The sequence below is a fragment of the Musa acuminata genome, unplaced genomic scaffold (assembly GCF_036884655.1).
Source record: "Musa acuminata AAA Group cultivar baxijiao unplaced genomic scaffold, Cavendish_Baxijiao_AAA HiC_scaffold_1033, whole genome shotgun sequence".
Lineage (NCBI taxonomy): Eukaryota > Viridiplantae > Streptophyta > Magnoliopsida > Zingiberales > Musaceae > Musa > Musa acuminata.
The window spans coordinates 125,216-139,159 of record NW_027021247.1 but is presented as its reverse complement, the minus strand read 5'-3'; positions in this window follow the sequence as shown (position 1 = coordinate 139,159).

Here is a 13,944-nt window from a genome sequence, read left to right as displayed (position 1 = left end):
ATAGGAGTGAGGGCTGTATTGGAATACTACTTAAACCAACAAACTAGTCTTTTAGGCGGGAGTATAAGTTGGAAGCTAACCTAGGAGCGGAAGGAACAAGTCGATGTCTTCTCCAATAGAAGAGCATATAGTAAGAGCTAGAGTTTGGAGTAGTAGACCCAAATACAAGTGAGTTAGCTTCTGTATCCCGAGTGGAGGCCCTGTTATCAGTGGTTGAACGCCTAGTGACGAGTGCGAGTCTTGTTATTGGTAGTTTTGAATTCCAGTATAGCAGCTCTTATTCTTAGAAACATTGAAGTCAGCCTGCATTCCATGCTCAATCCTTGTTGTTTTAGTGGTTTTATTCTCTATTACGCTTTTGAGTATTATTAGTCCCAATTGCTAGTTAAGTTTCTAGCTATAGTATTGTTGACAGTGACTCAATTGCTTCTGTGGATCTTATCATTCTTTTAGTGTAGTTGACCTATCCCTGTACATATATTATCATTATGACTCTTAAGCTACAGCGTTGTTATCTATGTTTTTATTCCTTAGGGCGGAAGTCCGTCTGATACGTAAGCCAAAGAAAGAGTCAGAGAAAGTCAAGTAAGAACGATAGCTGGGAAAGTAAGGCTTCAAGACTGGAGCGGTAGACCTAGCTAAGGGATAAGGTTCTAGAAAGTCACGAGTAAAGCCCGATAAGCACCAGTTAGAGTCTGATAGAGTGTGGGGAGGTTGTCTGTTTTGAGTTGAGTTCCTCCAGTTTCATTCCGCATATCGAGTTGTGGAGCCTTCCATTACTGAGTGGAATTCCTAGTTAGCGGGTCAATCTTGTAAGTAGTGAATCCTAAAAAGCACTAGCTCAACTCTGATTAGTGGAGGAGTAAGACCTAACAAAAAGGGAGTGAGCCTCATAGGCTGTAAAGCAATGTTAATAGGCAGGCAGGAGATAGCGGCGAAAAGACAGGAGCTAAAGAGTTAAGGTAAGGAGAAAGGCTTGTTGGTTGTGTTTTCATTCTGATATTGTGGGTATAGCTCCCTAGAAAGGTCTCCTTGTTCACTTAGCCAGGTATCCTTACTTATCCTATTGATCAGTCCGCCTTTACTTACTTGAAAACTGGATTTCCACCTCTGATTATACTACTATGCCCCAACTGCGGTAGTTCTAGGTTTGGTCTGCCCTGCCTTACTTGACTTCCTTAGCTGCTTGCTGACTTTGGTTTTGACTTGTTTATTCTCTTATTCCATTGAGTATTCCAGTTATTTATATAATATTCCTGAGTACTTTATTAGCGAAATAAGGTTCAAAAGGTATCTGGATTATTCTACTTAACACCTCCATCGTGAAGTGAAATAGTAATATCGTCTTTAGACTGGATTTTCACCCACGTTTAGCTAAGCAAACCACTCACTAATAGAGTAGAAATCTAATATGAGAAAAAAGTCGTTCGAGCCCAATTCTTAGTGCCTCTATGTATGGTTCCATCCCCTGCATGATAAGACAAAGACATTCTATAAATCCACATAGACAAAGCCATTCTTTCTGTTGGGCTTTCGTTCTTTTGGTTCTGCGCTTGATTCCTTCGTTCCAGTCCGCGATGCCCCTCCATCACCAGAAGTCTTCCTTTGTCGCGTGCGTAGTACGTGAAGGCATATCCATTACTGTACTCGATACAGGCAGCCACCTACCTATAAACCGGTTGGATTCTTTAAATAACAAGTCAGGATCTAATAAGTAGTTAGGTGTAATAGAGCAAGGATCTGGATCGGTTAGTCCACCAAGTATGAGAAGCACTTGCTTCATTCTTCTATTTAGGAGTTTCAGAGTGAGATTACTCTTAGGGCGAAGTAGTGTCCTGTTACTCTCATTTATATGTTGCTCTTTCTCCTGCCTCCATCTTATGCTTATTATCCTTATTAAGATCTGTCTTCCCTTGCTTCCTTACCTATTACTTACTGTTGGCTCTAAAGAATGGAATCTCAACATAAAAGAATGAATTGGAGTTTGCCGTTGTTGCTGATTTTATTGCTTGTTCGGAAAGCGATTGGCCTCTTATATTCCAGTAAGAAAGAAACCATAAAGTGAGAATGGAATAATGGGGAAGTTAAGACAAACACTCTAAGGTCCGATCTAGCACATATTGTAATAGAAAAGAGGTAGCACTTCGTTATCTTTCTAGCCTACCTACAACCTAGCCTCTTTCTCTTGTGCCTCTTTCTCTCCTTGAAGTTCAGATCCGGCTTCAGATCTTTCCACTGGTTATTGACTTTGGGTATTCGAAAAGATCAGATAGCGTAAGACAACACAAGAACTATCAACTAGATTCAGTAGACTGTGCCGAGGAAGGCCCCTTTCAGGTAGTTTAAGCCATGGTTAACTCATTTTATGTCATATCAATCAATCACTTCCACTTTGAAACTTGCCTTCTAATGCATTATAGCCAAATAACATTCATTTTACTTGACCAGGATGCACTATCTTAAACAAGCAAGCACCCATCGAACCTACTACACTACTCGGTTCCTACAACACATAAACATAAAGAAAGCCAATTGAACCACTCAATCCTATGTATAATTACATATAATGTCTATACTCAACTCCCTTCCATTTAGCCTTGTTAACAAATACTGATCCTTATCCTTCGAGCTCTCAACTCGAAAAAGGCAGTAAAAGACAGGAATCAAAGAATCAATCCTTAAATCCAGAGTGAAAACACCAAGTATCAGACCGAAGCTACGGCCATCAGAAGGGAATCAAAGAGAATCACTCCTGCAATAGAGAAGAAAAGGGAAAATACATAATAGAGGGCAGGCGTGGCGGAGGCCATACGCAAAGCTAGGGGCTAGCAAGTAAGGCTGAGAAGCATTAGTTAAAGAATAGAGTGAAGCAGTGTCCGCCTAGATCCCGCGAACTAAAGAGTGAAAAGTGGACTGTCAACTGGCAGCTAGCCTATATGGTATGGATTCTTCAACGAATACAACTCTATATATGGGAATTAGACCAATGCTAATCATAATTACCTCTTTGGGTAGTAAATCTGACTATCTATATCGTTATTGCATGCTTACTTGTTAGCCTCGTCCCTATTGCCTCACCCATAAGTTTCCCGCTCCTGTCTCCGATTCCCCTCCTATTCTTGCTACCATCCACCTATATGAGTCCCGCTTTTCCTTTTGATTAGTCAGTTATTCCTTATAGGCATTCTGTATTAAGGGACTTTTGTACGACGTAATATTGATTAGTGCAATAAGAATTGAGCTGTTGACAACAAGACCTAACTCTACTTGTGGAACTAACAACACAAGAATCCCTATCGTATTCAGTACACCTCGCCGAAGAAACACTCTTTCTTTAGTAATCTACCGCAATTTATGTATAAGGGGGCTTAGTATAGGTCTCAATCTGGTCTTCCAGCTACCCGGCACCCGAAACTCTACTTTCCATCTTTAGCTTCTTATCCCAATATAAGGAATTGATCCAAGGTAATAAACAGAATCTGGGGAGTCAGAAACGGAATCATAGGCTGGAGCTAGAGAGGGCCTAATACATATACTAAGGTGAATTCACTCCTTCTAGTTTCATTGCAGAGGTGCTGAAAGCCTTGACTGATAGCTTCTAAACTAACTACTAGAAATCCTTTACTCAGCAACTGACTATAGGGGCCGAATAAGTTGATACCTTACCTTATCAGTTAGCAGAGATGAGCTAGCAGGGTTCAATGAGAAGATACGAAGCTCGAGATTGATTTGATACCAGAATTAGGCTCTCTTCTCTTCTTGCCAATACAGTCGGATTAAAGTCAGAATAGACCTCCCTCGCCTAAATACCCGCTTGCTTGATACCCTCGTTCGTAAACTACCCTTGAAGACCCGCTTGTAGTTGACTTTAGAACTATTGATTCTGTTTCAGGACTTAGCCCATCAGCATCAAAGAAAGAATCAAGATCTTCTGCAGTAGCGCGTATAAGAGTTGACCTCATAAGAGTTTACCTCGCTCTCGAATCTTATGCCTCAGATCCCGAAAACAGTGAGTCTGAAGTTGACAGGCAAGCGACTCTACTAGACAAGTTAACGCCTGAATGAAGTCAAATCACCTCTATTTATGACAAACAAGCACCTTTCCTTGCGCCAACAAACACGTATTACTTGAGAACAGGCTATACTTGAATCATCACTTCCCGCTGTGCTTACTTTCTCTCTACTGCTCCTAAGGTTATGAGCAAGTACTGGGGAAACTCCACTTCAATTCCCATTATGTTATGAGAAATTCTCTATCTTGCCCTGCCCCCTTCCCTTTAGCACTTGTTATTGCCCTTGCCGACCCAGTAAGTGCTCCTTCTTGACCAACCCGTAGCCCAGTATTGGAATGAAACTACCCTTAACATAAAGTAAGCCAGGGTCAACTCAAACTAGGCGAACGAACAGAACAAAGTCGACTTAACTCTCACAAGAACAGGCAATTCTACTAAGTAGTTCTATCTCCGTCCCATCACTAGTAGGGTTCAGCCACCTCAATTCCTGTGCCCTTAAGTAATTGGTTACGCGGCTGCTCTCCTTTGATTCAATCCGATAGGCCCTTTTTCCCTAGTTTCTATAGATAGGAAAACACTAGTCAAATACATTAACATTAATCTAAGTAAACGGAATACTTGACTTAATTAATAACATCAAATATAGAATGAAAGCAACGAGTGCTAGTTTTCAAGCAGAGATAGGGAATGCAGCTGACGAATGGCAGACTACCTTGGTGCCCTCGACGAAAAGAATAGAAGAGAAGACAGGAGAGTTGGACTAAAACAATAGAATAGGAATACATCCTAGCGAGCGCCAGTTTTCAACACTCAAGCATAGGTCATTGTAGACATTGGCAGAGCGCAAGAGTTGATTGGGAACCTTCGAGACAGAAGCGACAGAGTTAGAGTAACGAGTGGCAGGCGCATAGTCAGTAGTTTGGTTCCCCGGTTCTTTTCTCGATACGATTAAGTAGCACTTGTAGAATGAGATAAAGATGAGTAAGTAGCACTTGTAGAATGAGATAAAGCAATCGAATAAGAAAAGTAAGCTGCTACAGAACGAGTTCCGAGTAAGGCATTAAAGGCAATAGAGCAAAGATCTGGATCAGCAACTAAAGTCTCATTAGGCGCTAGCGTATTCTCTCATTATCCAGGGTATCAGTCGTGGTAGCGCGTATTGGTGTTAATAGCAAAGATCCGGGGATCCCCTAGCCATTCTTATACTATATGAGCTTATACTATTGAGCTTCTACTATTGAGTTTTCTTCTTGACTCTTATTGTTAGTATTGGTATGCTTGCCGGGGCGCTCCCTTAGTCTTGAATCTCCAAATCGAATACTTTTAGTAAGGGGTGGTTTAATGAGATAATGGAGTAGAAGAGCCAAACTCATAAGTCAGACTTCAAACAACGAGAGGCAGCTCTGTTACGTTAAATAAAAGGAGAGGCAGCTCTGTCTGTTAGCGGCTTCTTAGTAATTGCTTGTTCAGTGTAGATTTCATTTCAGATCCACTACTTCTGATGCAGAGCTACGAGCTACTGGATCCACGAGAGAATCAATGAATTCTTAAGCTTACAATACATAAACGATATCCTGACTTTCCTTTTTGATTCTTCAAGAACTTATGCCGTGTTGAGAGTTTCTCTCTTATACTTATGGTTTTTATACCGGTGCGTGAACGGGAGATGTAAGATTAGATGCTGATATCAGTTAGTTAAGTCTAAGCTTATGAGTTAAGGTATGAGAAGCTGTAGTTCCCAGTCGCCAAGCAACTACGTTAGACCGCCAAGGCCTAAAACTCGACTATAAGCGCCAAGACACGGATAGACAAGTAAGCTACTGTCACTACATCTGCTGACTTCCTTTCTACCCTAGGCAGCAGCTACATAGCTTCAGTCCCATACAAGTAATACCTAGCACGAGTAGGCACTGTTGCATTCTTATATTAGTTAGCTTCATTCTATCCCTACTTAGCTGCATTCCGATACCCTTGTGGAGACCACCCATACTTGCTACCCTGGCTTTAAGTCTAAGTACACCCAGCATCAGGCTGAGTAGCTATGGTATTGGATGTACTGGCTTCATTCTGTAATTACCTTGCTCCATTCTTGAACTGCCTTGTTTCATTTCCTCCAGTAGTGGTTACATTCTTTCCAGCAGTTCTCCAGCCTTGTCAGCAGATAAATAAGAATAATGGATATAGTTCTGGAATAAAAGGTGATTTTATAGGTATAGTGGCCCGTTTGTAGGTATAGTTCGGCAAGGTCAAAGGTCAGTTTAGAGGTATAGTTCGGAAATGACAAATAAAAGAATAGAAGTAGGGGTAGTAAGCCCAACAGTAAGTAACGCCAGGAGCAAGTCTAAGAACGAGGAGAGTGAAAGTGGGTCTTTGGCCCTGGAGGATACAATAAGGCTTTGCTACTGTCAGTTCATTCCGCTTAGTATTGGTTCAAGTCTCTTACTTTTCAGTTGGATTCCCTCTATCAGTGGATGCGCTACTGGATCGTAACCTAATTATCCAAATACGGAGGTTGGTTCTAATACCCTATGAGTAAAGTAAAGGAATGAAAAGCACCTAGGCGCGTAGAATTAGTTCCCGGCTTAATGCTTAGAAGCAAAGCTGTAGTTCGATTATATTCCCGGCGCTGCTGCTAAAAGAGTTCAACTTACAAGTACAATACAAATGCAAGGGTATATTAAGTACAGAACTAGGGCTTACACCCGGGACTAGGCATTGAAGAAAGGAGTGCGAGAACAAAACTTAGAAGTAATAATAAGGATTCCGGGTTACAAGAGTCAAAGGGGAACTACAGAATTTCACTAGTAAATCCAATACTATAGCTACTAAGATCAGAATTAAGCCAGTACTACCTGTCTGAAACTCTAACTCCACAAACTAGAACAGCAATTTACTATAAGAGCAGCAGCTTACTTAAGAACTCCAACAGGACTACCACTTGATACTGGCTCTGGCTCTTTTCACTAAGGCTTCTATCTATACCTATGGCAACAGCCAAGACACTACTACTGGACTACAACTACCGGTATTCACCAACAACAAGACCTTCAACTTAATGCTCTTTTCACTTAACTGAATTAGGCTCTCCACTCGGGGAATTAAGACCAATAATACTACTTGTCAACTACTACAGTTCAAAGAGCTAACTACTATACTACTTGCTCCCCGGGCTACTTAATATAAGGGCAACAGCCAAGCTACTACTAGTTTCATCATTAAGTTAATAGGAACCAGCTGCTTGTTTTATTCTTTCACTCTGATAGGAAAGAGTGGATTAACTCCCTTCCCGAAACTTCTTAGAGAGGCCTCTCTACCACTACTCATAAGAATAGGGGATCCGGAGCAGCCCTGCCGCTCTTTTAACTCGCTGACGCGACAGCGAACACAGGACTAGTCACAACTGCCGCACAACTACTTACGTAGTTGCTTGGCGTCTAGTAGTTCCTTGGCGGTCTGAAACTAAGGAAGTCAGAATAGAAATAGAATCAATACTAACCTAACTCAGGTGCCTGCAGTATTGAATGAAACTCCTCCTCTCCGGCTTCCTTATCCGCTCTTGAAACAGCTTCCTTACCAGCTCTGGAAACAGCTTCCTCGCCTGTAACTGTGGATTCTTCTGAAACACACCCGGTTCTCATTCTTATGCTTACTAGTTTGATTCTGACTTGCTTCATTCTTTAACTAGATGCGGGGGAATTGGTGGGAATCCATAGTACTTGTTTCAGTCTTGATGCGTGAGCCTTAATAAGTAGGGACTTACTACTAGGCTACAACTTATGAGTTCAATTCTGATCTCGTAGGCTATAGTACGGGTTTCCTCATAGCCTTCTACTTACTTGTTTCATTCTGATATTGGAAGTTGCCCTTAAGTAATTGGGGTTAGTTACCCGGATCTATATCTTCTCCTACAACTACTTCTTCTCTTGGCTCTTTGACTACTTAGTGAAATTAAGTAATTCCGACTTCTTAGTTTCATTCTGAAATGCATTCCTTGCCTTGGTGCAGTTCCTTGGCGGTCATTAGCAGTGTCTTGGCGATTTGAGAAAATTGATTCATCGGTAAAAAGTGGTTGGTTGTCTCTTCTACTTACTTGTTTTCTTCCTTGACTCTATGAAACAGAACTTCCCGCTTCTAAGCCAACTAAGATCTATGACCTAGCATCAAAGCCAGTACTTTACTCTGCCCCTACCCGCACTAACTCTATCTTCCTTTCCTACCCATCCTAAAGGCCTTTCTTCGACCCTAATTCTTTTAGTAAGAAATACCTTTTATTGCCCCTCAGGTGGTATAACATGATATTTCTCCCATAAAACAAGAAAAGATGTGATAGAATGCATTCTAACCCCTATTCTTAGAATTCCCCCACTCGGTATTCAACAAGTTAACCTAGCTTAGCTCTATTCTTTTGCTTGCCTCGTCAACTTCCCTTTCTTACCCAACAAACACAGATGAAACAAGAACACAGAGCTTGCGGATTCCCCGGATTCTGTAGCTTCTGCCCCGACCCCCTTTGAGAATTGAAAGAAATAAGTTGTCATAGTGTGAGACTCCTGGTTTCCTTCTTGAAGACCCGGCGCATACAAAAAGGCAGGATGGTGACTCACCACGCTTTCCACAGGCAGAGCGACTCCTACTTACTTAGAGGCAAACCAAGCCTATCGACAAGCGGCCGCCAAGTCACTTCTATACACGCAACTACAAATGCAAAAGTGGAACATAAACAAATGGAAAAGTCGAACATAAACTGCATTGAATAAAAGAGGCGCATCACCCGAAACTCTCTAGCCCGAACTCTCCTTCCTCTCTTGCCCGAACTCCACTTTAAGATCTCGCTGCTGCACTTATAATAAAGACTTCCTTGATACCGATTCACTGTTGATTCTACTGTCGATTCTCGAACCACTTCTGAAACAGGAACTGGAACTAGCAATTCTTATGCGCCAACATCCGACTTGAGAACTGCTTCCTCAACGGCTTGAACACTATCTTTAGAGTCGACAACAGAGACAGATTCCGAAAATACGGACTAGTTTGTTATTATATGAAAACATCGGACTCCAACTTTGAACTCGAAGTTATAGGAGTGGGGTATTTCCGGAATTCTATATATACTAGGCGCAATAAATACATCCCTTTTGCCTACCTCCACTGGAAGAACCGCTTCTAAACGGACTTTAGCCTATTCTTTACTCATATATATATGAAAGACACACCATCCCTTTCTTTTGCTTCAAAACAAACAGGACTTTTACTTTATAGGAGCAATTATAGTAGGAGAGTTGTAGGGCAAGAAAGAACGAGATACTCCTTTTCCACTTTACCGACGCTGTTAAAGAAAACCCGAACACAGGACCTGGTAGAGCGGAGCCTTTACTATAAGCTGTAGATTCCAAGGGATATGAAGCCGAAGAGAATCTATTTCTGAATTCATACTAACCGGACTCGTAGCCAACAAATATGTATTCTGAAGTAGTGGAGAATATCCTGTTCCTGTGAGAGTGAGAGTTAACACCAAGTGCTTTCCTTTGCCCTTAAGTAATTGGGGCGGGCTTTGAAGCTATAAGTACTGAAGTAAAGGATCGGAAGAAACAGAATCATTAGCTACTAGGGTATAATAGAAGAAGGTAACCAACAATCAGAGGGTAACTGCGCTCTAAACTAGAAAGTTCGAATTGACTGACCTCTTTCTCTTTCTCGCCAACTTTGTACTCTTCACTCGTCAACTAAGAATGAAAACGAGGACATATAAGAATGAACCTAGATGCAGAGAATGTAGTACCTAGCATGGAAACTAGTAACATTGCGCACTTAGATACTGTACATGCGCTATCCGCTATAAAGTCAGAATGAAACTCAAAGATAAGAAGCCTCAGAAACAAGTTAACTAGATGCAAGGGAAGAAAGATCTTCATCTTTCGCAGTTCAATCTCATTCTGTGCTAACGGGAGCTCGAAGCGATTCAGCTAACAACGTTGGGTTGGGTCAAGACGATCTTACTTTACTAGCTTTTCAAGAGAATAATAAAGTAGCGTTGATCGTGGAGATGGGTTGGTGATTAGTTTTCCCGAGTATATGAGTTCGGGTCGGGGTGCTGGAGCTTTTAGTTCTCTTTTTGGCGCTGGGCAAGAATCCAGTATTGGTAGAGTACAGGGAAGGGAAGAATTTCTTAATGCAGTTGCAGCAGGAAAAGTGGTTTTTGTTGAATTCTTTGTTGCGCTAGCAGAGGTTTAGAGTGGAAAGAGAAGTAACAGAATCATGAGCGAGGTATTCTAGATAGGGGTCACTCACCATAGCCTCTTTCTCTAAAGTTGAAATTTCTGAATGGAACTGGAGAGTCCGGAAAGCAAGAATTAAGCTTCAATCCACTAAGTCAGGATTTCACTCTCCACTTAGCAACCACTAGCCAAAGCTTGAAAGGGACAATGAAGTAAGCGGCAGAATCAACATAAGAATGAGCCGGGTAAGATAGAATAAGGTCACTACCCCAGGACTCTATTTCTTGTTTATCGCCTACCAAGTGCTCTTTCTTTGCTTACCTAGTGCTTGCTCTCTCTTTGCCCACCTAATGCTCTTTCTTGAAAGTCTAAACAGCAATACCTAAAGAATTGATCTCTACCATACAATAGCTGTGCAGCAGGGCTCGTGAGGATACTTGTTTAGCTTATCCGGGGCAGCCGCTCCCTTCTCTATTACCCTAGCTCCCTTCTTTATTATATAATACTTCAGAAAACATACTTAATTTATTCCATCTTATATAGTAGGATAACTGATGAAACAAGCCCAGCAGAGCCAGCGAGCGGGGTTCAGTTCAATGATTTGTTACCTGTTGCCATGGGTACAGAAATGATATCTTGCCCCATTTCTTCTTTTATAACAATTTATGGCTTGTCTTGGCAGCTTGGTAAGTTTCAAAGAGATGTTACCTGTTGCCAGAGGTAGCTACCGGTAGTGAAAGGTTGACTTTATGCTCAGTTAAGGGTAGTAGAGTGAAGGAACTAATTAAGACACACCTCCGGGCGAGAGCAGGTGAGGAAGCTTTATCAACAGAATCCGGGTTGACAGTCTCAGTTGATAGTCCCAAGTAGTGGTCCAAGTGGTCTTTCTGAGGCGCGGTGTCGACTCTAATTGCCTGCTTTATTGTTTTCTTTGCCTTTGTAGTTGTAGTTTGTCTCATACTTTCATCTAAGAGGCACGCCTCTATAATAAGTTGTTGGTTACTTCTGGTAGTACTGGCTTTCTTGTCGAGTAGTTACTTGGCGGTTGTTAGTTTGATTGTTATGTCGATGCTTTGTTTTAAGTCGTTAGCTACTAGTGGAGTACCTTCTTTCAATAAGTAAGTCAAAGAGCTAAACACACTTTCAATAAGTAAGTCAAAGAGCTTAAACACAATAGTAGTAGAAATGAGCTAGTGGACGGGACATAGCAATAAGAATGGAACGGCGTAGTCAAAGAATCAAACAAGCCTACCCTACCCGCACTTAAGTCAACTTTCCTCGCAGTGCTTACCTTGCCTACCTCTCATTGTGCACCCTTTCTTATCAAAGAATAGCTCTCATACAGGGAGTTATCTTTCTCTCCTCTGCGTCTGAAGTAGTCGCTTGTCCCGTTGCTTGTCCGGTAACAACTTCAACTAATACATTATAAGAGTGTGTTCTTGTTCTGGCGGTAGTAGCTTGGCGGTATTTCATTCAACTCTCAACTCTCAACTCCTATTGAACTCCTAACTCAGGTACCTGTATTTATTATATTCCACTCCTAAATAGGTAAGTAATAAGAATAGGGCCAGAATAAAGAACTTGCTAGCGCATTCCAGGTTTCATTCTTACCCTCTTCAACTCAATTATGAAAGGAAGGAGCACCAGGTAAATAAACCAGTAAATACACAACCCTTGCCCAATACGGAATTTTCTCTATCTTGCGTATGGTAAGGAACAAAAGCAAAAGGTCAAAGGGCATAGATTTAGATAAGATTACCCATTGATATATACTTTCTGGCAATCGAAATATGAAGCTAACGTTGGAGCAAGAACAAGAGCATAGGTAGACTTCACGGATTCAACTCAAACAGACTAGAATTGGGACACGTAGACAAAGAGCTAGAGCGGAACAATCTGTTGACACGTATACAAGGTTTGGGCTGGGCCACTTAGTGCTTCCTTGCCAGTCTTAGAAGAGTCGACTCGCCTCTAACTCATACTAAAACCGGTGAATAAAGGACTTGACTTGGTTATAACTACCGACCAAGCTACTAAGGAAGGAAAGCTAGAAAAAAGAGGATCAGAATGATGGTAGAAAACGAACAAGAGTGGTTAGTTGACTCGGCGCAGAAGGGAAGGGCCAAGCTTAGTTTTGAGTTGCGCTAAGGAGCCTGTGGGGAGACAGAGTTCAAAGAGGTGCATGAAGAGCGGCCCCGCCAAGCATATACTACACAAGTAACGGGCCTCGCCACTACAGTTACTTCTAACTCGAACAGCTTCCTCATCTTATCAAACTTTTATGATCCTAATTAGAATCCTGAATCCGCTCTAAGATGATTGCCCTTCTGTAGATTACCCTTCCTTTAGATACGACTTGACTTTCAAACTAGACTTTATTTCCCGCTTTCTTTATACTGGGCCTGGCAATACTTACTTTACTGGCATGACTTAACGCTTCAGCCGGTATTGATTCTGTCCCGAACAAAACTCGGTAGTTGCTCGTCTGATTGGCTTGTAGTTGGTGCTGTAGCTCTAAGTCATATAGAGAGATAAGTTAGGCGTCGACGAGTTCTGTTGCAGCAAGCAGGTCTGGAAGGAGAGGCCGGGGCAGTATAAGGAGAGTATGAAGGACTTAGTGCTCCAGAAAGAAGATATGATGCCCAAAAGTCGACAATAACTCCACTCTATGAATCTTAACCATATTATCACGCTCCTGATCTTGTTTGATATCTGTCTTCTGCTTGAGCCTCTGATTCTGTAATTACCTGTTTCTATAGGAGAAAACCTTCCCGTTAGCGCAGACGAAAACACGAGCGGACAACAAAGAATCAGATTGAGGCCTTGTTCCCTTGCTTGCTCATTTGTCCTTGCTTATTGACTTTAGGATTGTGAATCTACTGCCACCTTACGCTACAACATCTCATGCACGCAACTTAGTAAGATGCTTAGTTACTGTCTGTATTCTATTAATGTCACACAAGCTATATGATTTTCTGCAATTGCTCCCAAGTTTACTAAATGGAATTGAGTGGAGTTCGCCGGGGTGCTAATGCTTTTATTGGTGTTTACGCAGTGGTTGTTTTGTTTACTTTACTCTGTTCTATATGATGTGCACTCATTTACATTATTGGTATGGCTAGATCAATCCTTTTCTGATTGCCTACTTTCCCACCGGCAAAGCTTAGTATAGACAAGGGTATTCATAGGCCAAGTAAATAGACGCCAAGCTACTAGGCAAGTATATACTACAGTGAGTTATGAGCAAGTCAAGTGTGTCTTAATTAGTTCCTTCACTCTAACTCCAATCTACAGAGCTACAAGCCTGCAAACCGTCTAGTAGGCCCGCGGATTCTCTTACCGCCGAACCCATCTTGTCGACATCACAAGCACCAAAAGAGTAGAAAACAGAAGAACCTCCTAATACTAATTGACTTCTTCTGCAACTGATCTGATAAAAGGAACTGACCTACAAGGAGCTACAGCAGGATAATCACCGAGCCTTTCTACACGACCAACACTGTACCTTACTCCGCCACGAACACTGGACTAGTTTTACTAAACCCCGGGCAAACTGGGCTCCTAGAAACAGAAGAAACAGAATGAAACGAACATAACTCCTATATTGAATTCAACTCCCCACTCGAAACTCATAACTACTGTTGTATCCCATTGTTCAGACTAATCTCTGGATTCTGACCCTTGCTTGAAACTCCCATAAGCTCCATCTTTCCCTT